Source organism: Staurois parvus, unplaced genomic scaffold (assembly GCF_062004578.1).
Source record: "Staurois parvus isolate SC_StPar_1 unplaced genomic scaffold, SC_StPar_1.0 ptg000303l, whole genome shotgun sequence".
In the NCBI taxonomy this organism is placed as follows: Eukaryota; Metazoa; Chordata; class Amphibia; order Anura; family Ranidae; genus Staurois; species Staurois parvus.
This window is the reverse complement of record NW_028318099.1, coordinates 11,958,397-11,975,417: the sequence shown is the minus strand read 5'-3', so window position 1 is coordinate 11,975,417 and position 17,021 is coordinate 11,958,397. Positions and strand designations below refer to the sequence as shown.

At 43.5% G+C, this 17,021-nt stretch overlaps 1 protein-coding gene across 13 annotated transcripts in view; it reads right to left on the bottom strand.

The window, feature by feature from the left end:
* Window positions 1–17,021, bottom strand: part of TACC2 (transforming acidic coiled-coil containing protein 2) — a 222,898-nt gene that overhangs the window by 118,081 nt on the left and 87,796 nt on the right. The gene's annotated exons all lie outside the window — the stretch shown is intronic.

Sequence of the window (17,021 nt, the reverse complement as noted above, 5' to 3'; positions counted from 1 at the left end):
AAAATTGGCTGGTCTATGCAATGGGCAACACTGCCCAATGGACTGAGCCCTATAGTAATGGATGTAAGGGGAGCAAAGCTTACGTAGTGATCACACAATACTTTCTTGATGGATTAAAGAATGCACACTAACATCTCCCACGTTGTATCGGTAATGATCCCACTGAAATGACACATGTATAGAAGGAAGCGATGCAGCAGAGATGAGAATCAGTTACACGGACTAGGTCATGCAGGCGTTAAATAGAGCGATGCAAGTGTTTCCGGACATTGGAAGAGCTCGGTGCACAGACACATTTTCCCAAATGTTGGAAGGAAAAGAAAGCCCCCATGTGCTCTATGCTGTGATACTCGCCGGGGTTACCCATGCTGCACAAATTAGGCGAAACCTAAAATTCCCATCACCCCTTACAGTTCTAAATCTTCATCCATCCCTCAGATATTACTTTCTCAGTCTCCTGAGATGATCCTATTCTTACAAATGTGTTACATTTCCAGTCTGATCACTTGTGTATCCACACACTGACAGTTAAGTACCAGACCGCGGACAGATCTGGAATGGGGGATTTAAAAGCCTCACCAATTCTGGAGCTCCTGGAAGTGCCTACTGTGCCCCTTGATGGATCCTCACTCACCAGACTCCTCCGGCTGCGATGATCCAAGGAGTGCCTGTTGTGGTTCTACTTCCAAGACAACAGGCAGTGGAGGAAATGCCCGGAGGACGCCATGCCGGCTTCTGTCAATGGCACAGAATGGAAGGAAACTTTGCCTCTCCTTAGTGAAAGTTGAGACACAACAAAAGGCCAGGGAATGGAATGAAGTGCTGCCTGGGAGGGGCTCTGCCTCTCTCTCCCCTCCTTAGGGAAGGGCACTGTGAAAGCTCCCAGACAGGCATGAGGTCCTGCACAGGGTCAGAAGAATCTGTCACACACTGGATCAGCATGCCCAGGCACTGCTAAAACATTCCCACCCCTAAGGGCAGGAATAGGACGCCCTCCAATCAGGAATGAGGGGGGGAGAGGGATGGACTCACCCTTTAACTAACTCAACATGTGAAAGACAGGGAGCGTGTCACAAGCAGTGGAAGGGCTGTTATGTGATCACAGCACACACTGCCAGGAAAACTCTCCATTCCCAAAAATAATACAATCAGGTTGTACAAATTTTCTACAATCTCTTTAATGCTGGCCACATATACTATGATTTTTTTGTTCATCCAGTTGATGTGCAATTCAATCAAAATGATCATCGAATAGCCACAACTTCCCTTCTGATCAACTGAGACTCAATTTTAATCAGATTCCATAGAAAAGAGTTTATAGGCTGGTTTGCATCAATTGGCAGCGCTGAGATACTTTGCTCATAAATACAATTGTATTTTTATCAATCAGATTATGAGATTGCATGGTAGAAGCAGAGATGCGACTGATCATAAATTGCGATCATTCGGAAGAAAGAAATCATTCGGAAAAGAAACCTAACATTTATTGAAGCGTGTATGGCCATTTTAAGGCTGACCATACGTTATACAATCTTATTGTACAATCTCTGTTATGGCGACCATGAACAGAACAATTTATATGCACAAATCAATCGTTTTATTTACTGTCCGGGAGAAAAATATGATCTAAAGATCTAAAAGATCATTTGACCTAAAAATCATATTGATCAATCTACTTTCCTACAATCAGATTTTCTGTCCAGACCTATTAGAACATTTTCAAGGAAATTGATCAGTTTTGCTTAGAATTGATCGATGTAACAGTACAAGTGTTTTCAGTAATTCAAAAAATCGATTATACTCTCAGGTTCTGTGAAGAATCATTCAATCAGAGCATTATGTGTATGGCCACCATGAGATCTACCATAAACTATGCATTTCAAAGGTCTTTGCCTCGTTAGGTTCACCATACACATTACAAACTGATTGTACAATCTACTTTAGATCTACCAACAAGTATGTAGTACATAGGCTTGTTTGATTAGTCTAGATCAGTGATGGCGAACCTTTTTGAGCCCGAGTGCCCAAACTGCAACCCAAAACCAACTTATTTCTTTCAAAGTGCCAACACTGCAATGAAACCTGAATATCGAGCTTTTGGTTTAGAAAAAACAACTCGTACAGTAGTGCAAACTAATTAACAGTACAGGGATGACCAGAGACTGCGGACAGTACAGGGATGACCAGAGACTGCGGACACAGTACAGGGATGACCAGAGACTGCGGACACAGTACAGGGGATGACCAGAGACTGCGGACACAGTACAGGGATGACCAGAGACTGTGGACACAGTACAGGAGATGACCAGAGACTGCAGACACAGTACAGGGATGACCAGAGACTGCGGACACAGTACAGGGATGACCAGAGACTGTGGACACAGTACAGGGATGACCAGAGACTGCGGACAGCACAGGGATGACCAGAGACTGCGGACAGTACAGGGATGACCAGAGACTGCGGACAGTACAGGAGATGACCAGAGACTGCGGACTCAGTACAGGGATGACCAGAGACTGCAGACACAGTACAGGGATAACCAGAGACTGCAGACACAGTACAGGGATGACCAGAGACTGCGGACACAGTACAGGGATGACCAGAGACTGCGGACACAGTACAGGGATGACCAGAGACTGCGGACACAGTACAGGAGATGACCAGAGACTGCGGACATGGTACAGGGATGACCAGAGACTGCAGACACAGTACAGGGATGACCAGAGACTGCAGACATAGTACAGGGGATGACCAGAGACTGCGGACACGGTACACGGATGACCAGAGACTGCAGACACAGTACAGGGATGACCAGAGACTGCAGACACAGTACAGGGATGACCAGAGACTGCGGACACAGTACAGGGATGACCAGAGACTGCAGACACAGTACAGGAGATGACCAGAGACTGCGGACACAGTACAGGAGATGACCAGAGACTGCAGACACAGTACAGGAGATGACCAGAGACTGCGGACAGTACAGGGGATGACCAGAGACTGCGGACACAGTACAGGGATGACCAGAGACTGCGGACAGTACAGGGATGAGCAGAGACTGCGGACAGTACAGGAGATGACCAGAGACTGCGGACACAGTACAGGGGATGACCAGAGACTGCGGACACAGTACAGGGGATGACCAGAGACTGCGGACAGCACAGGGATGACCAGAGACTGCGGAAAGCACAGGGATGACCAGAGACTGCGGACAGTACAGATGACTGCTGACCTTTGGGGAGGGAGGGGGAGCGGGTACCTGAATTTGACGGGTACCTGCTCTTACTTCCGCAGAGTTTTTTTTTTATCTTACCTGTTCCTTTATCCAGCCGCGCGCTGTCTTCCCGGCTTCTGTAGTGTGGGCGCTCGTCGGACAGCCGGATGCCCAGTGCGCATGTGCGAGAAGCGCTGCGCTTTGTGATTGGTCCGGCGGCTTCTGGGATCTGTCATGTGTCCCAGGTACCGCCTTACCATTCACAAAGAGCACTGCTTCTTGCGCATGCGCACTTGGGACCCGGCTGTCACGCACACTACAGCCGGGAAGACAGCGCGCCGCTGGATAGAGGGACAGGTACGGTCCCACTGCAGAGCTGAGCGGCCGGCCCGGTATTCTGACACGGCGGCGGTGGAAATACCGGACCGGCCGCTCTATATTCGCTCCATAAGACGCACTGACATTTTCCCCCCTTTTTTGGGGGAAAAAAAGTGCGTCTTATGGAGCGAAAAATACGGTATTTTCCTGGCGTGCCCACAGATAAGGCTCGGCGTGCCGGCTGTGGCACGCGTGCCACGGGTTCGCCATCACTGGTCTAGATAGGTCCACATATTACATAGTTTTGGTAAATCTAAAGTTAATTGCACAGAGATTGTATGGTCAGATTGTAATGTGTATGGGGAACCTTAAGGGGGACATGCAAATAGAAATTTGTGATTGAACTAGGTACAAGGCATCACAAAAATATCACTCATGCATCAATTGAAATATTGAACGATGCGACACTCTTTGCATTTTTCTACATACAGTATTACAATCAACTGAAAATATTATTAAAAATGATCATTTCATTGATCTGTCTTCCAATTGGTTCTCCAGCACACACACACAGATGTTTTGTGATCAGAAGTGATGAACCAAATTCTGTTTGGTTGATGCAGCACAGTCAGAATCGATCGGTGTGTAAACTATAGGTGTACGCAACCTCTAGCATTAGCGTGTACACCCCAAAGTTCAAACACACATGCGTATGTCTGTATGTATTTGTGTGTACTACACTGCTCAAAAACATTAAAGGAACACTTTGAAAACACATCAGATCTCAATGGGGAAACATATCATGCTGGATATCTATACTGATATGGACTGGGTAATGTGTTAGGAATGTAAGGATGTCCCATCGTTTGATGGAAATGAAAATTATCAACCTACAGAGGACTGAATTCAATGACACCCCGAAAATCAAAGTGAAAAAAAGATGCAGATGGCTAGTCTATTTTGCTGAAATTTCATTGCAGCAACTCAAAATGGTACTCAGTAGTTTGTATGGCCCCCATGTGGCCCTCCTCATGACACAATGGATGGTGTCCTGGGGTATTTCCTCCCAGATCTGGACCAGGGCATCCCTGAGCTCCTGGACAGTCTGAGGTGTAACCTGGCAGCGTCGTTGGAAGGTCCAAAACTTGATATCCCAGAGGTGTTCTATTGGATTTAGGTCAGGCAAGCGTGGGAGCCATTCAAGGGTATCAATTCCTGCATCCTCCAGGCACTGCCTGCATACTCTCACCACATGAGGCCGGGCATTGTCGTGCACCAGGAGGAACCCAGGACTGACAACGGGTCCAAAGATTTTATCCCGATACGTAATGGAAGTCAGTGTGCCATTGTCTAGCCTGTTGAGGTCTGTGCATCCCTTTATAGATATGCCTCACCAGACTATCACTGATCCACCACCATAACAGTCATGCTGAATGATGTTACAGGCAGCATAATGTTCTGCACGGCTTTCCCAGACCCTTTTCACATCTGTCACATGTGCTCAGGGTGAACCTGCTCTCATCTGTGAAAATCACAGGGCGCCAGTGGTGGACCTGCCAATTCTGGTGTTCAGTGGCTAATGCCAATCGAGCTCTATGGTGCCAGGCAGTGAGCACAAGACCCAGTAGAGGACGTCGAGCCCTCAGGCCACCCTTATGAAGTCTGTTTTCTGATTGGTCAGAGACATTCACACCAGTGGCCTGCTGGAGGTCATTTTGTAGGGTTCTGGCAATGCTTCCTGATACCGGTCCTGCTGATGGGTTAATGACCTTCTACAGTCATGCCCAGCTCTCCTAGAGTAACTGCCTGTCTCCTGGAATCTCCTCCATGCTCCTGAAACTGTGCTGGGAGACACAGCAAACCTTATGGCAATGGCACGTATTGATGTGCCATCCTGGAGGAGTTGGACTGCCTATGCAACCTCTGTAGGGTCCAGGTATCACCTCATGCTACCAGTAGTGACACTGACCCTAGCCAAATACAAAACTAGTGAAAAACAGTCAGAAAAGAAGAGTAGGGAAAAAATGTCAGTGGCCTCCACCTGTAAAACTATTCCTGTTTTGTTGTTCGTCTCATTGTTGCCCATCTAGTGCACCTAATTTCATTAACACCAAAGCAGCTGAAACTGAATAACAACCCCCTCTGCTACTTAACTGACCAGATCAATACCCCAGGGGTTTAAATGACTTGTTACTATACTCTGCTAAAAAAATTAAAGGAACACTTTTTAATCATTGTATATATGGACAGTGTCAGTCAGTAGGGCAGTGGAGGGCAGGGGCGGACTGACAACTCATAGGGCCCCTGGGCAATAGGGGATCATGGGGCCCCTGTGTCCTTGCCCAAACTCAAAAAAGCCTATGAAAAAGGCACCAGGGGCATCTCATGGGGTCCCCTACTGACCCTGGGCCCTCGAGCGGTGCCCGAGTTTCCAAATTGTCAGTCCGCCCCTGGCCTGGACACAGTACTGTGTGCAAACAGCAGCAGCTGTCAGTGGCGGCTGTCAGATTTGTACTCTGAACTAATCAATGGCTAGTGCTGCCACTGTTTGCATGCAACAGCTCATCTGATCCACTTATTCTGGATACAGAAAGGGTGCACCCAAGGTCAGTGTTGCTGCAGAGTTCTGGCTGCACACAAACTGGCTGCAGCTACTCTGACAGAATTGTTGCATCCATCTGAACACCACATACTATGTGCCCTTAGCCAATCATGTGAATGTAGATTTTGATTTAAATCTAATTCTGGGTATACACTAGTAGATTTGACAATTAAAATTTTAATTTCAAGAACATTACTTTGATTTTTGGTTAGTGGGTTTAAAATGATGTTTGTTTTACATTCGAAAAAGCAGGATGAAACATCAATAAATTTCTAACAGTGAATGTGATTTTGTGAAGTCCTTTCACTCCAAAAGTGAATGGTACAGTTATTCTGAAGGCTTCTGTATCCAGATCTCCCCCTTATACTTACCTGAGCCCCATCACGATCCAGCGCTGTGCATGGGAGCAGTGGACTTCTCTGCTCTGTCCCTCCTTACAGGGTAGATTCATTGCAGCAGGAGCCACTGGCTCCTGCTGCTGTCAATCAAACTCTGTGACAAGGGAGCGGGGGAAGGGGCCATGCACCGCTGTCTGTGTCTACGGATGCAGGCAGTGGGGCTTGGGAATGAGCCTGCATGAGTGCATGAGTGCCCCTTTCCTATGGGGGTACTGGATGAAGAGGAGGAGCTTGGCGCACCAGCAGGGGACCTGAGAAGAGGAGGATCTGGGCTGCTCTATGTAAAACCGCTACACAGAGCAGGTAAGTATGACATGTTTGTTAATTTTGTAAAGAAAAAAAAATACCTTTAGAATCACTTTAAAAGCAAGCTAATTTTGGAAGTATTTTTGAACGACATTTATCAAGCCATCGAATTTACTGAGAATTATTGTTCGAAAATCTACTAGTTTACACCCAGCTTAACAGATTCCTCCATCCTCTATACAGCACAGAAGGATTGTGTCTATCATATTGTGATTGCCGACACCTGTGGCTGTCAGAATACCTGAACAGCAGCTGCATCTGATTGGATGTAACCACTGTCCAGCCGACAATTGATGGATGTCAGGCGGGAGGGTAAAAACAGAGCCATCATCATCAGGATCAGACAACATTCAAACTGTGTATGGCTGGCTTAAACAGACACAATGTCACAATGCACTTACATTGAATGATCATAAAGAATCGGTCATCTGCCAGACCTTTCTGACAGACAGCTATTTACTAAGTGAACAAAGTAACATTATTGTTGAGCCTGGATGTGTAAATGTTACAATGTCATGTTAAATTTCCTATAGACTCTAGACATATTCTTTCAAGGTCCAGGAAGAAAGTTGTGGCGTCTGACTCCTCGCAGTTTCCTTCCAGCTGATAAACCATCAGGATAAAATGTGGCATAGCTTCTGATTTTCACTTCTTAGCCCTCAGTGATGGTGTCATGGACATAAAAGATCAAATAGATTTTATACAGCCTCCTTTCCAATGCTGGGATCTTGTTTTGTATCTCCCAGATCTGCCTTAGGACAAATTTGTCGTTCAATGGATTTTCAGGATCCTGCGGTGATGGAATTGGGCATCGGAGAAGCACAGTAAAGGCTCCTTGGGGAATCTTCCGCAGAGCTTGAAGGTTAGTTAAAGTATTTGTAAAACCAATCTCTACAATCTCATTTAGGCTTTAGCATGTTAGAATTTTGAAAGTAATTTTCAATATTTTAAAATCTGCAGATTTCATTAAAATAATATCTGGTGATCCTGTAGTCAAGGTTCTCATTCAGTCACTTTCTGTTATAAGGCAAAATCATTCTATTCTTGTCTCCCAATTGTCCTCCACCGTTGTCACCCTGCAACATGCCTTCCCAGAGCAGACTACAAAGAGGTAAGCACTAGAGAGCTGGAGCTGCTCACACTAAAAGAAAGTGACAAACCCAAAATGTAAATGTATCAAAACAGTGCAGCATATAAACAATATAAAAAAATAATACACATGAATGTGTGACAGCCATAGTCAATAGATAAATACATAAAACATTATAAATTAATACATAGAAAGTGTATACTAAAACACCAAGTGTGATGATATAACAAAATCCTTCTATGGCTCGGTTCACACCTATGCGTTTGAGGCGTTTTTGCATTGTGTTCTGTGTTTTTGCACTTGTGTTTTTGCCACATTTTTTCTTTTCATTTTTTACAATTTTTCTTGTTGCTAGGCAGATTTAAAACACAAAATGTATCAAAAAAGTAGAAAAACGAATAAAAAACACAATAAATGCTTTTCTGCAGCATTTCCATTGAAGTCTATAGAATCAAAAATGCACTTTTTGCATTCAAAAAAGTCCCTGACCATTTCCAAAAAACACACCAGGTGAAAACGCACACGTGTGAACATATCCCATAGGAAATCATGTTATATAGACTGCACTGCGTTTCTGCAAAATGCAAAATGCTGCAGAAAACACTTAGGTGTGAACCTAGGGTAAAAGAAACACATCAGTGTTATCTATAAACCAGGTTTATATGATAATACTGATGTGTTTCTATTAGAAGGATTGTGTTATATCATCACGCTTGGTATTTTAGTATACACTTTTTATGTATTAATTTGTAAGATTTTATTTATGTATTTATCTGTTTATGTATTAATTTATTGACTTTGGTTGTCACACATTCATGTGTATTATTTTTCATATATTGTTTATGCATTGCACTATTTTTTCATACATTTACAGACTACAAGTGATGATGCACATTACACACGCACGTTTCACCACTGTCACCATCAGGAAAACCACTATATCATCTAATGAGGCATGATAGGTGCCCCTTGTGTACTTCTTCCAGATCTGTGCAGTAATCCAGTATGAAACGTAGCCCGTGTTCAAGAGCTTTCTGTAATAAAGACCAGTCTCCCTCCTTGTGCAGGGTGACTGGTCTTGTCTCCGCCCCTCCTGTAGTTTTCTGCAGGCAGTTTATAGTGGGTAGCACTGCTGGACCCCACCCACAGCTCTGCTCTCTACACAAGCTAAGGCAGGCCATAGATGGGCCATTTATCGGCCGAATTTTCGGCCGATAAATGAAAAATCAGTCGGCCCCGTTGCCAATGCTGCTACCAATGTCCACGAAAAACGTCAGTTTTTCGCGGATTTTCCAGCATGCCCGATAAAACTAAACGTGAAGATCTGCAAAAAACGGCCAACGGGCTGGCCCCACTAACGGCGTGAATATCGGCCGATTTTTCGATAAACGACCTGTCTATGGCCTACATTAGTGAAGCACAGTGATGATGTCACTGCTACTTTTACAAGGTAATATCTGGGCTTGCAAAGGCATTTGATGTACAATAAGTGGATTTATAACCTTTGTGGCTATTGAAGATTACATTTAAAGGAAAGTTTTTGTGCCTGGAGTTCAACTTTAAAAATGGTGGTTGTGATACACAGTATTTTAGCAAATTTTAGGGTTTACATTCACTTTAAGTAAACGTGTACCAAATCTGAACTTTGTTTATGTTACCAAGGGAGTTAAGTGTTTGATCACCTGAGAATCGGTATCCTTAGCTGACAGTAAAGAGCAGATGAATGGTTAACAAAGCACGACTTTGATTGTGGGCTCAGACAGACACAAAGCTGTAACTACAACCCTTCATTTAACATCTCAGCCAGTCAGACAACATATTTATCTACAGCCTAGAGCTACTGATAGGAGTTAATGATTTACACTCCACCAGAGGCTATTACTCAGAGCTATCGATTGATGCGTGTTCTATGACTGTAAATATCCTTTTATAAAGGGGTTACGTAAATATAATAAAGGAGATTTATTTATTTCAGGTACTTGTATAGCGCTGTCAATTTACACAGAGCTTTACATTTATATATATATACAGTATGTATGTTGTACATTCACATCAGACCCTAACCGTTAAGGGGTGTACAATCTAAGGTCCCTAATTTACATTCATACATACACATACTAGGACCAATTTAGACACGATCCAATTCACCTACCAGCATGTCGTTGGAGTGTAGGAGGAAACTGGAGTACCCAGAGGAAACAGACGCAGGGAGAACATGCAAACTCCAGGCAGGTGGTGCTGTGGTTGGGATTCGAACCAATGACCATAGTTCTGCCAGGCAGAAGTGCTAAACATTTAGCCACTGTGTTGCCCAGTGCTGGATGAACCTTATGTCTCACACAGCTTTCATAGATGTCAATCATTCTGCTAGTATTGCTCTTATCAAAGGCACACTGTAATGCAATCAAAGGTAGGAGGAAGGCTTCAGTGAAGCTGACCATACACATTACAATTTGATCGTACAATCTCCTTTAGATGTATATGTATCACAACTATACAAGGGTATAACTAAACATGTCAACAAATCTTCATCCAACCATGTAAACTCTTGGACTACATCATTGCTGGTTGATCTAAGGCAGAGGTCTCCAAACTGCGGCCTGTGAGCTGGATGCGGCCCTTTGTTTGCTTTTATCCAGCACTTGGGGCACTATATATTGCACTGACAGGAGACACTATTCCTTCCATTGACACCAAAGATGGAGCACTATTCTTCCCACTGACACCTACAATTGGCCACTATTCCTCCCGCTGACACCAGAGATAAGGAACTAATCCTTCCATTGACACCAACAATGTAAATTTTTACTCTCACTGACCACCAAGCTTATGGCATTTTCTACTCCCATTGGTCACAGTCCACCCCCCCTAAAGTTTGAAACTGGCCCCTTGTTTTGAAAGTTTGGAGACCCCGATTTAAAGGATCATTATCACCTTAAAGTGTATCTCTGGGCAAAACCTGTTTAGTTTCGGAGAGTAAGGAAGGGTTAGATTCCTTGTCAAGTTTTTATTTCTGTCTGTGCCCCAGTTGGAGAAATCACCCCTCTATTTGTACTGGCGACCACAGTCTCTGAGAAAGAAAGTGAAGGTATATCCAAAAAGTTGTGGCTGTTCCCAAAACAAGAAGTGAGGGGAAATCATCCAAAGGGAACACCTGGCCAGGGGGCAACTGTCTAAGAGGGCAATTCACCTCACTGTAGGATATTTCTTCTTACTGTGTCATTTGTGGGATGGGAAGTAAAGGGAAATTTCCCTAACGGTACATAGAGAGCAAAAAAACAAACTGTCAAAGGTTTTAATCCTTAATCTATTCTAAACTGAAAAAAATATTTTGGCTTTACATACCCTTTTAAGTCTTCAACGTCTATGCAGATGAGTGTTCCAGAGAGGGCAACCAGTGGTGTGTAATTAAACCCAACTTTACCTTTTATTTATTTAAATGGGGCTCAGCAGGTATAAACATTTTTTTTTTTAATTTGTCTGCCACAATATGCAACCAGTCTTATGGGCTGAATGACGTCCATCATCATTGATCAAACTTCCTGTGAGCCAAGGTTATAATGCACGTCATCACTCTGGCCTAGGCTCACAGTATTCCCATACCCTGCGGTGCTCACACCTCATTACATGAACGCTGTGCTAAGTACTGCCACACTGCCATGAAAAAAGAGCAGAAACACCCATGAAGGCACTGGACCGGAAAGAAGACTGCAGAAAAAATGTATGTATAATGGCATTTTTTAACACATGGCATAGTAAGGGCTTCTGGGAGGGAAGGGGAAAAGAGGAATTTGGCTTTAAACCTTATGCAGTCTGTTTATTCTGAATGTATCTTCCCATTGATGCATTTCAGCAAAATGCAGGGTAATTCTGTATGACAAGCTAAGAAAATTTTTTTTCCTACTTTACATTCAGACCCAGCATTATAAACATGCTCACCCTCCAATAGCATCACAGGTTTACACAATTTATTAAGCCTGTGACAATCCCTTTAAACATTCACACGCCTTCACTCATGGATTATGATATGCAGAGGTGACAGATCAGACTGCAAAGCTTTGGAACATAAGCCAGATTGCAAAAGTACAGATTACTCAGCAAAATCGCACCAACTTGCTCCATCAGAGATAATATATATACACTTCTCAAAAAAATTAAAGGAACACTTTTTAATCAGAGTATAGCATTGAGTCAATTAAACTCCTTGGATATTGATCTGGTCAGTTAAGTAGCAGAGGGGGTTGTTAATCAGTTTCTGCTGCTTTGGTGTTAATGAAATTAACAACAGGTGCACTAGATGGGCAACAATGAAACAACCTCCAAAACAGGAACAGATTTACAGGTGGTGGCCACTGACATGTTTTTCCCTACTCATCTTTTCTGTTTTTCACTAGTTCTGCATTTGGCTAGGGTCAGTGTCACTACTGGTAGCATGAGGCGATACCTGGACCCTACAGAGTTTGCACAGGCAGTTCAACTCATCCAGAATGGCACATCAATACATGCCATTGAAAGAAGGTTGTCTCCCAGCACAGTCTCAAGAGCATGGAGGAGATTCCAAGAGACAGGCAGTTACTATAAGAGAGCTGGACAGGGCCGTAGAAGGTCCTTAACCCATCAGCAGGACCAGTATCTGCTTCTTTATGCACGGAGGAACAGGATGAGTACTGCTAGAGCCCTACAATATGTCCTCCAGCAGGCTACTGGTGTGACTGTCTCTGACCAAACAATTTGAAACAGACTTCATGAGGGTGGCCTGAGGGCTCGATGTCCTCTAGTGGGCCCTGTGCTCACTGCCTGGCACCATAGAGCTCGATTGGCATTTGCCATTCAACACCAGAATTGGCAGGTCCGCCACTGGCGCTCTGTGCTTTTCACAGATGAGAGCAGGTTCACCCTGAGCACATGTGACAGATGTGAAAGGGTCTGGAGAAGTCGTATAGAATGTAATGCTGCCTGTAACATCGTTCAGCATGACCATTTTGGTGGTGGGTCAGTGACAGTCTGAAGGGGCATATCCATGGAGGGACACACAGACCTCTACAGGCTAGACAATGGCACCCTGACTGCCATTAGTTATCGGGATGAAATCCTTGGACCCATTGTCAGACCCTATGCTGATGCAGTGGGTCCTGAGTTCCTCCTGGTGCACGACAATGCCCAGTCTCATGTGGTGAGGGTATGCAGGCAGTTCCTGGAGAATGAAGGAATTGATACCATTGAATGGCCCCATGCTCGTCTGACCTAAATCCAATAGAACACCTCTGGGATATCATGTTTCTGTCAATCCAACGCCGCCAGGTTGCACCTCAGATTGTCCAGGAGCTCAGTGATGCCCTAGTCCAGATCTGGGAGGAAAAACACCATGACACCATCCATCGCCTCATTAGGAGCATGCCCCGGCGTTGTCAGGCATGCATACAAGCACGTGGGGGCCATACAAACTACTGAGTACCATTTTGAGTTGCTGCAATGAAATTTCAGCAAAATGGACTAGCTTGCTGCATAATTTTTTCACTTTGATTTTCAGGGTGTCTTTGAATTCAGTCCTCTGTACGTTGATCATTTTAATTTCCATCAAACTATGGGACATCCTTACGTTCCTAACACATTACCCAGTCCATATCAGTATAGATATCCAATATGATATTTTTCCCCATTGAGATCTGATGTGTTTTCAAAGTGTTCCTTTAATTTTTTTTAGCAAGGTATATATATATTCTTAGCAGCCGTTGTAAATTTTAGACAACAAAATCCTAATTAACAAGAATTCAACTACGGGTGAGTCTAAATATTGATTAAACAGGTGTCCAGCAGACAGTTGATTATAAAGAGCGTTACTTAACAAAGAAAACCCCTTCCCATTGCACGCTGTCAGCTATGACACCACATGGAAGAGAAATCTCACAAGGCCTGAGAAATAAAATAATTTCTTTACACAAGAAAGGTGAAGGCTACAAGAGGATCAGTAAAGCTTTATTTATCAGTCAGAATACTGTAGCAAAAGTAAACGTATCCAGTGTCTGATGTGGATTCAGAATAGGTGATCCGTGTGGAAATGGCTGGAAAACGCACTCACCAGAAGTAAGACACATAAACGCAGTGTGTATATAAGACTCAAGGATCTTCAATCCAGAGGGAAGTAAAGCTGATCCGGTTACAGGAATGGTGAATCCCTCCTCCGCAGATGCAGCAACCGATCTTCCTTAACACGATTAGATGTAGAATTCCAAGACCAAGGTTCTGCAAGCAAAAGCTCCTCAAGGGAGTTTTAGGGAAGGACACCCATAGTGAAGTAGGTAATAAAAGGCAGCTTTATTCACAATAATGATATCCAATTCAAAGCAGGCAGGTATCATACAGATGTGTCAGCAAGACAACTAACCCTGATACTTCGAATAGTGGCCGCCGGGCCTCCACGTGGCACCGGCGGCGTAGCGTCTCGACGTCCAGGCTCCTCCTTACGCGTTACGTGCGCACGCACATCTTCAGAGGTATGGAACCATTGACCATTTGGGTTAGTTGTCTTGCTGACACATCTGTATGATACCTGCCTGCTTTGAATTGGATATCATTATTGTGAATAAAGCTGCCTTTTATTACCTACTTCACTATGGGTGTCCTTCCCTAAAACTCCCTTGAGGAGCTTTTGCTTGCAGAACCTTGGTCTTGGAATTCTACATCTAATCGTGTTAAGGAAGATCGGTTGCTGCATCTGCGGAGGAGGGATTCACCATTCCTGTAACCGGATCAGCTTTACTTCCCTCTGGATTGAAGATCCTTGAGTCTTATATACACACTGCGTTTATGTGTCTTACTTCTGGTGAGTGCGTTTTCCAGCCATTTCCACACGGATCACCTATTCTGAATCCACATCAGACACTGGATACGTTTATATGTCATAGACTTTTAGTGGACTACCTTTTTGTCATTTTATCATTATTTTCAGCGCTGCACTATTTTTATGTTATTGCTTTTAAGTGTATTGGTTGCTTAGAGTGCCTAGCCGCTTTCAGGATTAGCGCTCACTGCTGTTTCTTTTTATTCACTGTAGCAAAAGTGATACAAAAATGTAACAAAGCTAGAACTGCAAACATCTCACAGAGACATCTGGGCCATCCATGGAAGTTAACACCTTGACAGGATTATCTTCTGATGAGAAGGGTTGAAGAAAATCACCATGCAAGTTCACTGCAGTTAGCTAAAGAAGTAGAAAACCAAACTGGAGTGATTATTTCCCGTGACACAATACGGTGTACACTGCAGAGGAAAGGCATGCATGGGTGTCATCCATGAAGGAAGCCACTCCTAAAGCCCATGCACAAAAAAGCCCACCTACATTTTGCCAGGGCCCATGTGGAAAAAGAAGGCAACTGGGACTCTGTACTCTGGAGTGATGAGACCAAGATAAATATTTTTGGAACTGATGGCTTCAAAACTGTATGGTGTCACAAAGGTGAGGAGTACAAAGAAAAATGCATGGTGCCTACAGTGAAACATGGTGGTGGCAGTGTCCTTCTGTTGGGCTGCATGAGCGCTGCTGGTGTCAGGGAGCTGCTTTTCATTGATGGTATCATGGATTCACAGATGTACTGCTCTATATTGAAAGGGAAGATGCTACCATCACTCCATGCCCTTGGTCGTTGTGCACTTTTCCAACATGACAATGATCCAAAACACACATCTAAGGCCAATGTTGCATTTCTGAAGAAGAACAGGGTGAACGTGATTCAGTGGCCAAGTAAGTCTCTTGATCTGAACCCAATCGAACACCTACCGGGAATTCTGAAGAGACAAGTTGAGCATCACTCTCCATCCACCATCCAGGCTCTAAAAGAGGTCATTCTTGAAAAATGGAAAAAGATTTATGATGCAATGTGTTGCCAACATGTTCTTTCCATGCCTAGAAGACTTGGTGCTGTCCTTACAAATCATGGAGGTCATACAAAATACTAGATGGAGTAGTTTTTGTTGGGTGTATTCATTTTTGCATCAACTAATTTGAGTAAAACTGAAGATTTTGTAATCTAAGTTATATTATTAACCTTACTTTCATGTAATGAGCTAAACAAATGTTCTATAAAACTCAGTTTTGTCAACATTTTGGAAATTGTTCTTGTGTTCATGAGATATTGATTACAATCTTACTTTTCAAAAGGGGTTCTCTTTCAAAACTTTCACTTTGCAAAAAATACTAAATCACATGCAAATACAATAACAAAAACAGGATTTTTGCTTGCACATGATTGGATGATGGAAGTCAGCAAAGCTTCCCCTCATTTACTAAACTCTGGAACAAATTTCCTTACAGGTGCAACTGAACTTGCAAAGTGCACAGTCTATTTGCTCAACCCCAGTATGTTTTTAAATTATGGAAAGAAACTGAAATTCTGCAATAAATAAACATCAACATAACATACACACATCATCCATATAGGATCCCAGCAAGCCACAATTTAAACAATGAAAATAAGCAGTTTGGTCATTTCATACACTGTCTTTGTTAGCAGCAATGACGTGTTTGTGTTTAAAAAAGAAAGTTAATCTCAAAGAAAATTTGAAAAGGAACAGACGTCAAAGTGCCCATCTGTTTGTTTGCTAGATATTCAAGCAAACATATTTTAAAGTGTATATCCAGTCAAAACCATTCTTTTTTGTTTTGGATAGAGTTGGGAAGGATTAGAGTCCTTGTATGGTTTTTACTTCTTCCTATCTGTGGCTCTTTTACAAGGGTGGCACTGTCTACCGGGGTAAATCTCTCTTCACAGCATAGTAGAGGAGAGCAAAGCATCATGCTGACAGCATGCATACAGCCCTGTCCGGCTGCAATGGTATAATTTAGCTTGGTGGTCAAGGAACAGTAAAACCGTTGCTAAACTGCCTGTTTTTACTGCCCTCTAGCCACCCATGTGAAAGAGCCCTTACAGAGATCACTTAAGCAGCCCATAGATGATGCGATTTCCTTTCCTTCTACCATATGTGGAAGGAAAGAAATTGCTTGATTCTCCCATCAACACTGACCACAGTGCTATTGTATTCTGTCAGTGGGTGGGCACAAGGAGCCTTCCCGGCCGGAAGAATGCATTGATTAT